Source organism: Gossypium hirsutum, chromosome D07 (genome assembly GCF_007990345.1).
Source record: "Gossypium hirsutum isolate 1008001.06 chromosome D07, Gossypium_hirsutum_v2.1, whole genome shotgun sequence".
Lineage (NCBI taxonomy): Eukaryota > Viridiplantae > Streptophyta > Magnoliopsida > Malvales > Malvaceae > Gossypium > Gossypium hirsutum.
Window position 1 is genome coordinate 33806269 of NC_053443.1, and position 15207 is coordinate 33821475.

Here is a 15207-nt window from a genome sequence, read left to right on the forward strand (position 1 = left end):
AATATCATGCTCTGTCCAATCTCAAAATATGCTTATAAGATCAATTTAATGTGTGAAGTATGCATGAATGAATACCCTAAAGTAGGGTAAAATCCAAACCATAGTCCAAATAACTTTAAAGTCTAAAAACCAAATAAATTTAGGTAAAAGTTAAGCAAAATAATTTGTAAGTCTGAAATTTGTCGTATGTCTCATGCCATGTTCGATCTTAGTCTCGAGCATTGCTTGAGATGGTTGAAACTATGGGGTGAGCTAACAACCTCAGTGTGAGTCTAATAAAAAAAAGAACTTTCACATATCAATCACCAATATTAATATTGTTACACAACATAGCATAAACATTATCATTTGAAAGTGCCATGGACATAAAATAATGTATAAAGATTTCCTATCCCAACCATCTGCTACATACCATAAGTTCCCTAGAACTTATTTGCTAAACTCAATACATTGTGAGCTGAGCTCGATTTGGTTAAACCACCATTCTATGTAATGCAATTATATTGCCATTTAAAATAAAATGTGATATAATCACCATTCTCCTCATTACACTGGGTGTAGTGCACTGAGAATATAAATGCAGACTTAATATGCCACCATTACTCCATGAAACTCCTTTGTCATTCACATAATCCCACATCCTCATAACATCATTCACTTTCTTTCAAAATTAATCACTTATCAAACATTCAATTTCACCATCAATGCAGTGACATTCTAACATACCATAGTTTTATTATCACTTTATTAACAATTGTTCTAGTTCTCGTAAAGTAGACTTCCATTCAACACATTTCATAGCATAGCACCCAAACATACGCTTCAGACATTCAATATTTATTTTCATTCTATTATATGCCATACATACAACCAACATCCATCATATCATTAAGCCATACATATTATTTCATACCAGCACCATTTATACAAACATTTGGCCATTCATGCAATTTTGCGAAACATGACATTTAGTTGGGGCTCAAAACGTACCAAATCCGGCCACCTTAAAACCACTTACTTAGCAATTTATCTAAGCCCAACCAAAAATTTTAAACATCATTTTAAGTATTAAAATACTATTTAAACATTTAAATTTATAGGTTAGAACCCACAACTTAGTTTTGCACAACCGTAGCACTACTTACGAAACCAGTGATTCCTCTTTTAGACTTAAATTGAACCTAAATAAAATTACAATATTTATCGAGTTAAGACGCTGCCAAATCAGCCTAAAAAAATCCTCTAATATTTCAATCAAATCAGTGTTACCATTCCAAATTTTAGATCCAAATTGACTAGACTATTTACTCTGATTTGATGCGAGACTTGTGCATGAACAACTAACGGCTTCACTGCTGGACTGAAGCATTTAAAGCAGTTCCTAACACAATAAAATACTAAAAAATAATTATCTAGTAATCCATTTAAAATCTTAATTTAATGAAATAACACCTTCCCTAATAATCAAGTCGAAACTACGCCTTAACTCGCAAACAACCACACTTACGCTTCTTGATTCGTCAGATCTAAGTTGTCGAACGAATAAAATTGAATTTTACTATAACTTAAAATATCAAAGGTCAATTAGAATGACGTATTATGAATTAAAACCTTTATGTAAAAAGGGTGGTGAATGTACAAAAAACCAGTAGCCCTTTTATGTGGTTCTAAGGACGTCAAACCACCAAAGTTGGCCACAATGGGGGTTGTTTTGAAAAGCACTGTAAAGACTTGTTTTAGGGCTAAAAAAAGTCTATTTTAGGATTGAAAATAAGTGTAAATAAAGGTTGCAATCACTGGTTTATTTGGTTTTAGGGCTAAAATCAGAAGCCACTAAAATAGAAACTTTAGGGTGACAACCACTACCAACGATAACGGTTTTAGAGATTGTTTTAGGCGGATCAAGTGACGAGTTTGATGGCTGGAAATTGATCAATTAAATTAGAGAAAGTTTCCAAAATTCTAGATCTAGAACGATGAATATTTTACGAAAAAAATTGAAAGGGAAAAATAGATAAATGAGTCACTTACTCGAGAGATGCTAAGGGGTGGCAACAGAGAACTTTGTGGTAACAAAGAAGGCTAATTTTGAAACACCCCTTATCCGAGACCGTCGCCGGAATCGAGTACGTGATGTCATCCAATTTAACTTACCAATTCGGAGCATAAAAATTTGCTTTTAAAATTAAATTCACTATTCACAACAAAACTGTCCACCTGCGTGACTGTCACTAATTTAATTATAGCTCGAGTTACAGAACTCGAAATTTAAATCCATAAATTTTCCCTGAAACTAGACTCATATTCCCACTTACCATATAATTTTCAGAATTTTTTAATTAGCCAATTAGTACATTTTATTCATTAAATATCCCCTGTTTCACAGCTTGACAGATCTGACCTCTTGCCACTAAAAATCAATTATCTCATTGTACAGAATTCATATAAGGTTATATTCTATTTATTTTGAAAATAGACTCACTAAGGAATCTACACATATAAATTATGACCTATAATTATTTCTGTACAATTTATAATGATTTTCTAAAGTCAGAACAGGGGACTTCAAAAACCATTCTGACCCTGTCTCACTAAAATTCAAATATCTCAAAATATAAAATTCCTTCGCCTACACCGTTTCTTTCATATAAAAATAGACTTGATAAGCTTTAATTCTATATATCATTAACCCTCTAATTCCATTTCTACTATTTATGGTGATTTTTCACATTCACGTCACTGCTGCTGTCAAAGAAACTGCTTCTTTGAATTAGTTACCATTTAAACATACATAACACCAAAACATATTCTTTAATAACTACTTCAATAGCTAACATTAGCCATATCATTTGAACATGCTCAAAATGATTAAGACTCTATACATGCCATAGTTTAAACATTTTGAAAAGCACATAATACCGAGATGGCTATGATAGTGTGATACGAGCTCCGACGGTCCACTATTCGATCAAGTTCAAATCACTATAAAACAAAGGAAAGAAAGAGATGTGTAAGCTATAAATAGCTTAGTAAGTTACATGTAAACAATAATTACTCATTTAATAATTAACACTTTTAACATATAACTAATCAAAACATTTCTTAGCAATTTCAATCACTTACACATGCACAATCTTACCAATTCACTTGCATATACATTTTCACACTTAACATTTCATATTCACTTTAATTCATTATTAATCCCGTTGAACACTTGGAATATACACGGATACGTAGAGATTTAGCACATAAGTGCCACATTGATCTGTAGCCGAAGTTACCACTGATATGTAGCCGTAGCTACCACTGAAATGTAGCCGAAGCTACCACTGATCAATAACACTGGAAATGTCCACGGGCCTGCTCACACAAGCTGTCAGGTGTCTGCAACACATGCTAGATCACCCAGCACCCGGGACTCACTGTAACACTGTAACACTGTAACACTGGTCTCTAGTGACATGTCACTTGTATCCAATTCTATTCCTAAGTTCAACCGGGAATTTACACTTAACACTTTATTTTCAACACTTTATCACTTGAATAATTCATGAACAATTTTCCTTCCACATTCAATATTAATTCACATATCAAATATAATTCACAATTTATACAAATATAACTATTATTTACATATAACTTACCTCGGATGCAAAACGACTATTTTTGTAATTTAGTCGATAACTTTCTCTTTTCCCCGATCACTTGCACTATTTCTTCTTTCTTGATCTATATTAACACAATTTAATACATTTTATCAATATTCCATTCAAATACAATTCATACACAACATTTTGACACATTTACATTTTTCCCCATAACTTTTCAAAAATTCCACTTTTGTCCCTAAGCTCGTAAAAATAAAAAAATTTCTTAAATTTCAAACTTCACTAAATCATATTTCATGCTCATAACAGCCCTCAATTTTACAAAATCACAACTTTATGCACACTTTACCATCTTTCACAATTTAGCCCTTTTTCAACATTTTCATTGAAATTCATCTAGTAAAACTTGTAATTAACACTTCAAACATTCATTATCTAACATCACTAATCAATTTACAATTATATCATGAATGGGTCAATTTTTTAAACTTTAATTTCATTTAAATTAAATGGTAGAAACATGAAATTCAAGCTTCAATAAGCATAAAAATACGAAAATAATTAAAAACGGGGCAAGAAATCACTTACAATTGAGCTTAGGAAGTTCAAGAACCCTAACTATGGTGACATGAATTTTTTTGGCAGCAAACGTCTGATTTTAAGAAGATGAACACTTGTTTTCATCTTTATTTTGTCTTTTATTCAATTTGGACAAAAATGCCCTTAACCCATTACTTAGATATTTTTCTAGAAATACCCTTTTGTGTCCATAACACTAATTTATGGTCTAATTGTCACATAAACACTTCCAATTTCATGCAATAATTCAATTAAGTCATTTAATCACTAATTAGACACACTTTGCATTTTTCTCAATTTAGTCCTAAAAATTCAATTAAGCACTAAAGCATTAAAATTTCCTATCCATATTTTCACACAATATTTCAATCAATCAGTAACTAATAAAAATTTATAAAATTAAACTATTTCACTTCGGATTTGTGGTTACAAAACCGCTATTCCGATCTATTTCGGGCTATCACAAATTTTGAGTGAAAAAAATGGGAATATCTAAAGCTAGAAAATTGATGAAAATAAAAGCAGCAGAGATAAGGAAATCAACCAAAACTTCACTATCAATGGAAGAAGGAAGGACGATAAGAAAAGAGGGCTTGATGGGTGGTATTATGATGGAAAAAGGGAAGAAAACTGAGAGAGGAAAAAGAGAGAAAAAGGGTGAAATGCTAGGGTGACTTGGGCAGCACAAAATAAGGAGAAGAGAAATTTTAGCAAAAAATTAAGCCAATTTGCAAGGGAAGACATTCGAACTAGGGACCTTTATTTATTTACATTGTCTTTTCATTTCTCTCTTAACCACTGGGTCAGTTACTCTTCTTTGAAATAATTCTATATTCTTTTAAGATAAAATTTGAGATGTTACAATGTGAGCAATAAATTGGCCCAAAGGAAGATTTATTGTTCGACATGTTTTTATTGTCAGTATTTGATTACTACAATAATATATCACTTACAAGTTAATATTTTTTGTCCAAAGATGAAAAATTAATGGAGTTCCCTATATCTTAAGATGTGATTTACCTTTATTCAAATTATTTTGGATTAAATTTGAAATATTTTGAAACAAATAAATTTAGATTTTTGCTTTGAGATTTTACTAAGGATGCCTAATATTTTAAATAAACTAGTTGAAACAAAATGCCACCAAAGTGACATCTTTTGTGTAGATTAGTTTATTTAAAATATCAAGATGATTATATGTTTTTGTGATTCATACAGTTATTAATTCACCCAAAGGTAAGCTAATTTTTGGTAGGATTTCAACGACATTTGTGGTGATAAATGTGTGAGAATAATAAGGTACTTTATGTGAGCAATAAGTCAGTCCAAAGATTGATTCATTGTTTGACATAATTTATTGTCAATGTTTAATTGCTACAACAAGAGTATTGCTTATTGTTAATTTTATTATCCAAAGGCTTGATATTAAAGTTGTGTTTGGTATCTTGAGATGAGATTAGCCATTATTTTGAATTTATTGTCTACTTATGAATATTCACGTGAGCTTGTTTTTATCTATATTGTTCTATATTTAGCTAGTGGATCTTCAGCTGCCACAGTATCTGCTAATATAAATTATATACCCATGCTTAATAGGACTAATTTCAAGGAATGGAAAAGACACTTACTTATAGTGCTTGGCTGTATGGACATAGACCTTGTACTAAGGGAAGAAAAACATGCACTTCTCACTATGGCAAACACCCTGATGCTAAAAGGGATTTTGAGAATTGGGATCGTTCAAAATGTACGAGTCTAATAATCATGAGCACAACATTCTAGAAGCCTTTAGGGGTACAAAATCTGAAGAGATTACTTAGGTCAAGAGTTTTCTTGACGAAATTGAGAAACCTTTTTCCAAAAACGATATTGTTGAGATGACGTCACTTCTGACTTCTTTAATGCCTGCGAAGTATAAGGGTCAAGGAAATGTGAGGGAGTGCATTGTGGAAATGTTCCATATTATTTCAAGACTTAAGGCACTTAAGATTGAGCTTTTAGAGGAATTGCTTAGTCTTATGGTTTTGGTATCGCTTCCTCCATAATTTAACAAATTTAAAATTAGTTACATCTATAAAATGGAGAAATGAACTCTAAATGAGCTCATTTCTCATTGCGTGCAAGAGGAAGAAAGGATGAAGCATGATAAGTTTGCAAGTGCTTATTTGGTCAGTGCCTCTAAAGACAACATCTGGCATTCTAAATAGAGTACCCACTAAAGCAACTATAAAAACACCATATGAAATTTGGACAGGTCGAAAGCCTAGTCTAAAGCGCTTTTGCATTTGGGGATGTCTGACGTAACGTCAAATGTAGTAGTTATTTTGGGATATTTTCGTACCTAAGGAGCTTTTTCTCTAGGCATTTTATAATTAATTATTTCTTTTTAGTAGTTAGTATCTAAGTAGTAAAATTAAATAAAATAAGTGTTTTTGAAACATTTTTTAGTGTTAGTAACCTATTAAGCCGACATGTGCCTTAGTAGGTTTAATTTTTGTATTAAAGTGTGCAGGGTGCTTAATTTTAGGCCCAATTGACGTAGGAACTTGGGATGAGTGTTGCACAAGATTTCTGAGCTGTAAAAGGATGACATGAGCGTCTAAAGCCATAAAATGATTGTTATGGCATGATATGCAAAGTCTATGGTGCGACATGACCTCTGTGTTGGGAGATAGCAACCTATGTTGAGTCGTAGCTTGAATAGGGGTCACAAGTAATGATAACATAAGCAACCGTATTTTCACAGATTCTCATAGATTTTATTTCTTACTTGCACCCAAAGTATCAGGGGCATATCGGACATAAATTGCACATATTTTAGCCATAAATAAGAGGCTCTCGTACACAAATTAGCACAGTTTTAGATGGAGACAATTTTATTCATTTTTATTTTTCTTTTATTTTATGTTTGCTTAGTCAAAATATTCTATTTTGATGTGAAGAGAATTTTGAGTGAAGATTACTCCAACACCGTGCTTCAATATATTTATTCACGAGCATTCTTGTAACATCTTAAAAATCGAGGGTTAGTAGAATCGAGTTTGTGAATCGAGAGAGAGTGGTCATGACTTAATTTTTTGAGATTTTTTATTCATTTTTAGGAAATAAATGAGATATTGCTTTGTTGGATAAGTGTTAGTGAAACGTTTTTTGAAACTTAAGTACGAATCCCTTCTTTCGCAATATTTTTATTGTTTTTAAACCCTAGTATATGACATGCCTTGTTTTTAAAATAAATATTGAAAAGTTATTTCAAGAATGAGGAAAAAGCTTAATAGTTAAAAGCAATGTGAGAAATCATGTAAATTAAATGAGGTCCCAAGTTTGAATCCTTTCCCTTGCGAAATAATTCACTTTTGCAAAATCCCTTGTTTTTTGTGTGTGCCATCCATACCCTTGAAACCTAAGTATAAATACAACTTTTCATTATATTTTCAGCCTTTAATTCAATTTTTCCAAACCCTAGCCGTTCATCCTCTTCCTATCCTCTTTTCTCTTCAATTTTCTTTCTTTCTCCCATTGTTGTCATCGCCTACACATCCCATTTTACCATCTCTTTCTTGTTCTTTTTACATCAAGATTATGCATCCTCACCTTTAATCTATTGCTACCATTTATATTCATCTAAGTCAGCCCTAAATATGAAATCTTGAACCCCAAGATCGATCCCGAATATTTCCACGAAAGTGCCATTACCATTTCTCTCAACTAGCTTGGGTAAGATCTCTTTTCTCTTCAATTTCTTGATTAATCTTGTCAATTAAAAACAAAAAATTTTAGATCAGGAATTTGAGGGGTTTTAAATGATTTCAAAGGTATTTTTCTAGATTTTAATGAGATCTCAAACCATTTTAAAATTCAGCCCCAATTTTGACCACTACGGATGGTGGTGCGTGCACCTATGTGCAAGAAAGGGGGTTGTTTTGTTTCTTTGGTCTTGCCAATATTTTTACAGAATTAAATTGTGTTCTTGAACCCTCCTAATTATTCTTTAATCACATGTTAATTAGGGAGAGACAGTCTTGATCAATTAGCCAATTGGATCCCACAAATTGTGAAGCATAAATGCAATTAAGGATAACTAGTTTGTTATTTCAACATAGTTGTTGGGTAAAGGTTATGAATTCATTAAATTAAGGAATTTAATCCTTAATTTGATACTAATTTTCCAGTATATTATTGAATTAGGTGCTGACCCGAACGCCCCAAATCATCTGTAAAGGCAAAGAACGATTGTACGTACGGTTCGCATCGATACAGTGTAAGGAATCTAGCTAGTTTGGATTCATAAAATAGTTATAATTTTAATGATTGGTTTGAACTCATAAGTGGGTGTTTGGGGGATGGTTTAATGGTAAATTGATTGAATTTATACTAAATTTTGGTTTAGGTTTGTTTAAGGAATTACTAAGGCAAACTGAAAGATTCATTAGTGTGCTGCGAGGAAGCGAAAAGTAAGGTGTGAGTCCTATACTCATAAGATTGTTTTAAAATGTTAAATATCATGTTATATGTGATAAATTACCTTGCTTATTAGATTGTCTTAATAGCCAAATTATTGATTTTGTGAGTGGTTGAACTAGGTATGTTTCGAGCCTTAAAGGATTGACATGTTGGCAAAATTTCTAGTTTGATAGTATGAATGTTTGATTGAGTTTGTAATTGCATATTTGAGTTATGAGATATGAGAATGTTTGACTGAATGATATAATGTGTTGAGATATTAAGCTTATGTATGATTTAAATGCATGAGATATTTGTTATATAGATTTCTGAAAAGGGTGCTATTTATGCACAATGAAAATTCGTAAAGTATGTGAAATTGAACTATATTGATTAATACCAACACAATGGTAATTTGAAAGATTGGAAATTGTTTCCATTTACTTAAAGTATGTGATTATTGAGGACATTTTGAGCATGTCAAATGAATGTGAAAAATATTGAGATAGGATTATGTATGAGATTGTGTGACATATTGCATATGCATTGGGTTGGGATTTTGTGGTTGACAGAGGAGTTCCGTGGAGTACCGACAGCATATTAAGTCTGTATTATTCATAGTTAGTGCACTGCACTTGGAGTACCGAGGTGAATGGCGATTTATTGCATTTTTATTGGCAGCTTGTCTGTATTTTTACTAGCAGAATTTTCTGCATATTGTTATCAGTTGTTTTAACCACAACGGGCTTAAGCCTATAATGTTTTGGAGTTCGGATGACAGGTTCTGGGGAACACGTGGTGTGTAGCGGATGGTATGGGTAGAATCCTTTTTGCGTTGCATCATGTTCATGACATATTCGAATGTTATTAATTTATGATATGTGTTATATTGTGTTGTATTGAATGGTATCAAAATTAATGATTGTTACTCGAATGAATGATTTCCCAAAATCATACACCATTTGACATCAATTTGATAATGGCTATGTAATGATTTTAAATTCCTATGATGGTTATGTTTTAATCTGTTAAAGCTAATTTGTTTCACTATATTCGACATTTATTTTTGTTTAAATAATTGTTTGACTCACACTGGGCCTTTCATATGCTCACCCCCAATAGTGTATAACTTTTCAGGTAAACCTCGAAATTAGGACTAGACTTAGCATTCGAGGAATCACCTTAGACCTCAGATTATTTTTTAATAAGTATTAATCAGTCTTTATTGGTTTTGGTTTGTAATTTTTAATAACTTCTGGTCTATGTCTTGGTAAATTTTGTTTTGGGATTTTTGCATGCATGGATTACTCAAGCATAATAATCGTATAATGCATGATACCAGACTTAAGTGAAATTTGATATTGTTCCCTAGTTTCTACTGTATTGCAAATGAGCCATTTTTGAAAAACAAATCTATAAGGCAACTAAGTTTTCAAAATGACTTGAAAAATGATTTTTTTTTCCAATGCATTAGTTTAACATTGAGTTTTTTAAAAAAAACAAGAGTGGCAAGAAAATGATTTTTCTAAAACAGCACTATCAACAATAAAATGAATCCTAAGTATACATGACCCAATGAATTAATGCTTTAAAGCTAACTCAAATTAAAACTACGGTTTTCTTCAAAATGAGTTTATTTAAGGTCTTCAAAAGTGCATAAGTTAGCATAGCCATTTCGGTGGTTAATGTAGCCTTCTCAATCTAGCCATAACATATAGGTCGGATTTGGGAGGCTACAATTCTCTTTTCTCTTCTCTTTTATCGGTAAGTATTAACATTTGTAATATAGGAGTGATGCCCCTGATAAAATATCTAGACAGGTGAGACCCGAAGGGTATCCTGTCGTGTCTAAGTTGTGCCAAGCGGTGAGATCGAGAGGGTATTTGTATGCATAGGAAGAGACCGGAAGGGTGACTTAGGTGGTAATCCTTAGTGAAGATGAGAATGAAAGTGTATTCTTAGCTAAGGGTGATAAATAACTCAATTAAGGATAATTAATTATTTAATTAGATAATTAGAGATTTAATCGATCATAAGCTAGAGGCTCGCATTGTCAAAACTAGGAATAGGAAAATCCATTAGGTTAATTTAGGTCAATTAATAGTTTAATTAATATTTCAATTTGGATTAACACTACTACTTCGTGACTCGATTAGATTAGTAATTACTTTTTGTAATTAATTTAATAATAGTTTCTCCAATATGCAATCCCTTGGGTACAATCCTCAGAATACTTACCGATGTTTCGTTGTAATACTTCTATATTACACTTTTGACATGTACGCTTGCAAATACCACACTTAAATATTTATTTTTTTATTTGCACGATTTTTACTCTAAACGATAACACATTTAGAAGCGTTTAATGTCTAGTGGAAGCAAGGCCTTATAGGCCACATTAAAAGAAATTGGACTCCAAAACAGTGAGTATCTACTTTATTGGTTATTCTGAGCAACCTAGGGGTCTAAGTTTTATAAACCCACAATTAGGAATATTTTTGAGACATGAACTGCAACATTATTTGAGGATGTTGAGTTTGGAGGGAGAAATAAGATTAGAGACATTGCTTTTGAGAATGAATCAGATTCTAACTCAATTCCTGGTATCACTTTTGATGATGTTTAGGTTCTCATACCTATCAATGATCAAGAAGTAAATCCAGAACCTCAAGAAGACAATTTTGAAAAACTCCCTATTTAAGATGAGGTAATTATTTCAAAAGAACAAACTCAAGAAGAAGTGTCATTAAGGAGTTCCACAAGAGAGAGGAGAATAGATGATTTTGTTGTATTTCTCCAAGAACATGAGGATGACAATGGAATGATGGAAGATGATCCAATCAACTTTTTTCAGGCCATGAAAAGTTTTAATTCTCAAAAGTGGATTTATGTTATGCAAGAAGAGTATAAGTTTATGCAAGACAATAAAGTTTGGGAACTTTTCCTATTATCTAAAGGTGCAACATCAATTGTTTGTAAATAGATATTTAAAAACAAGAGGAATGCAAATGGTAATATGGAGAGGTATAAGGTGCATCTTGTAGCTAAATGATATACACAGAAATAAGGCATTGATTTTATAGAGACTTTCTCTCCAGTTTCATCGAAAGACTCTTTGAGGACAATCATGACGTTTGTTGCTCATCTTGATCTTGAGTTACATTAGATGGATGTTAAGACTATGTTTTTCAATGGAGACATTAAATAAACAATTTATATGGTACAACTAGAAAACTTTGAGTCAAGAGACCCCAAGGAATATGATTTGCAAATTAACAAAATTCATCTATGGACTCAAACAAGCTTCTCGTTAATGGTACCACAAGTTTCATCAAGTAATTGTCTTATTCAATTTTGAGATGAATATTGTTGATGACTGTGTGTATCTCAAATTCAGTGGGAGTAAGTATATATTCTTGGTTTTATATGTCGATGAAAATTTGCTTGCCACTAATAATATAGGCTTATTGCACGAAACCAAAAGGATTTTATTTAAGCATTTTGAGATGAAAGATCATGGGGACACCTCTTTTGTTTTAGGAATTCAGATACATCAAGACTAATCTCAGGGTATTCTTGGATTGTCACAAAAGAGTTATATCGATAAAGTACTCAATATGTTTGGCATGTAAGGTTGTAGACCAGGTGACACCCCTGTTATTAAAGGAAACAAATTTAATCTTACTCAATGCCCTAAAAGTAACCTTGAAATTTAGGAAATGGAAAAGATTCGTTATGCATCAATTGTTGGGGGGCTAATGTAGGCTCAAGTATGTACGCATTTGGATAATGCGTACATTTTTAGGATGTTAGGTAGACATTTAAGCAACACTAATTGGACCATTGGATAGAAGCCAAGAGAGTTATGAGGTATCTTTAGAGAATAAAAGATTACATGCTCACATATCGGAAGTCTAATAAGTTAGATACCATTAGGTATACAAACTCCGATTTTGATGAAATATTGATGCAAACTTTTGTCATTGTGGTGCAAATTGTGACAACAATTGGTAGTCCTTTATTCCAATAACAATAGGACCATATCAAAGTCAAAGCATACAGACTTTAAGTTCTTGATTGTTAAAGTAAAAGAGACTATACCCAAGGTTTTATTAGAGCATGCTGCTCATATGAGTGTAATGTCATTCTAGGATATTCAATTTTAATGGGAGTTTGTAATTTTAAATGTTTTTCTGTTATAGAAAAATTTTCAGTTACTTCAACTTAAAGTTTTTTTTTTTGCAAAAATAATGTTTATTTGGTTTATTCACACTCTTATTTTGGTAAGGTTTGATCTCACTAAGGCTTAAGGAGGACTAATTGGAAATAGACATGTTTCGATCATATTGCATGTAATTTTCATGCTGCAAATCAATATTTGATATATGTCATTTGGTTGTGTTAATATACGTGATTAGGGATGGATTTAATTATGATATATGTAACGAAAGTCACCTTGGTTCTATTTTAACATAATTAATGGACGTGATTGTTTGGAATTCCTTTTGGATATGATAGTAAATTTTTGAGCTCATAAGTTTATATAATGACATGTAATGTAACACCCCGAATTTTGGGCCTAGAAGAAATAGGTTTTGAACAAGGGAACTGTTAGGAGACTGCACAAAAATATTTAGTTGTGCAAGGAAGTGACATAAATGAATGTCTGCTTTAGTGGTTAAGTGATTTAGGAGTGTTTGGAAGTGTTTGAGAAGTTAGGGGTTCAAGCTTTGACTTATGCAAAATTTTTATTTTAAGTGAATAAAATCCTTGGATCTAGATAGTGGGTTCTTAAATTATTGTGGTTAAAATATGACACAAAAAGTTCTTGTGGTCTAGTGGCAAGGGGGCGTGTTGTGTAACTGTGAGGTCTGAGGTTCAAGTCTTGGGTTGTGCAATGGAGTATTTATTTTGCTGCTTGAGCTGTGTAGGTAGTGGAGTTGGACTGAAACACAACTAAGGGGAGTTTGAAAAGAATTTGAATCGAGTTACTGGGGAGTTGAGAAGAAATCAGTGGAATAATTCAATGAGGGATAAGGGGAGAGATATTATGAGAAAATCAAAGGAAGTGAGGCTTGAGGAGATGTCTGCCGAAAGTGGACTTTGATACTCAGGAAAATTGGCCAGAGGGGTATACTACTCAATTTGGTATACTCTTCATTTTTGTTTTGTGTAAATGTTTTCCCTCTTTTTCCTTTTGGTGCCGAATCTTTGCTAAGATTTCGAGTACCTCTCGGGTTTTCTTTTGCTGCTCTTCCTTTTATCCTTTTTTCTGTTTTGGCCGAATAGCTTTTTGGGTTCCCTCCTCTGCCGAATTCTCTTCTCTTTTCCCTTTTCTCTTTGTTGCTTATTCCCTCTCTTCCACTTTTCCAAACCTTGACTGAATAGTGTTGGAGTAGTTCGTGTTGCATTTTTCGTCCGAATTGCTCTTCTTCCTCTATCCCTTTTGATCAACTGTTTGTTGAATATTGCCATTCTCTCCCTTTTCATCTCTTGAATTTTGTTTTCAGCTTGACAATAATTCTTTGACGATTTGAATTCCTCGATGAGTGAAGGAGTATCAAGTAATATTAAAGTTGTCGAAACCTTTCTCCCATCACTCGATCAAAGGTAAGTATGTAGTCTAGCATTCAGTGTAGGCCGAGTTCTTTCTGTGGTTACGTAAGATATCATGTGTGGATTTAAACCACATGAATATACAAACCTGTTTAATAAAATTCGTTTGTAATGCAGATATCTGTCAAGGAGATTGTAGTCAACCTTCGTCAGTGGTATAAGTAGGCTAAGACACATTTGACAATCGAGGCAAGTGTTACTTTTAGTTTTGGTTAAGGGTGTAAAAAGGGGAGAGATTAACTCTATTGTTCAGCGACTAATGGGAAGCTTTGTATGAATGTAGGTTTTGGTGCTCGTGGATCTTAGTACATTTTTCACAATCAAGTGTGTAAACACCACACTGTAACTGTAGAACGGCAAAAGCTGAAAAGTCAGAAATACGACGTTTGAGACCACACGAGCGTACGATCGCTCGTGTGGTAAGCCAAACCCATGAATCATGGGTGATAGATTGTGGAGGCCTCCATGAACATTTTCATGTGCTTAGGCCGTAGAGGGCTACGTTGGGCCGAAATGGGCAATCTGGGCTAAATGGGCTCGTGGGCCCCACACAGATGAAATCCACGATTTGTGGCAAATACTGGACTGGGCTATGTAGATCTCATAGACGTGGCAAAATTTGGGCTGAACGGGCCACACGATCGTGTGGGCCCACTTGGGCCGAGTAATGGGCTTTGGGCCCATTTACACTGTTATGACCATTTAGGTTACCTGAGTCGCTCGAGGCGACTGCGGACCTTTCAAGAGGTCGATATCTGCGCTGAGACCCCAAAATAGGTAAAATAAAAAAATACCCCTATAGGGTAAAATGACCAAAATACCCCCATAAGGTAAAATGATCGAAATACCCCAATAAGGTAAAATGACTGAAATACACTCATAGGGTAACATGACTGAAATACCCCCATAGGGTAGAATGAGCGGAATACCCCCATAGGGTAGACTGATTGAAATACCCTCA

General features: G+C 33.1%; 1 long non-coding RNA gene across 1 annotated transcript; it reads left to right on the top strand.

Moving 5' to 3' along the window:
• The first annotated feature begins 7656 nt into the window (after positions 1-7656).
• Positions 7657-8796, top strand: LOC121219061 (uncharacterized). Its single transcript, XR_005915642.1, has 3 exons — positions 7657-7904; positions 8376-8448; positions 8578-8796. It is a non-coding gene; the product is annotated as an uncharacterized lncRNA (long non-coding RNA).
• The last annotated feature ends 6411 nt before the right edge of the window (positions 8797-15207 follow it).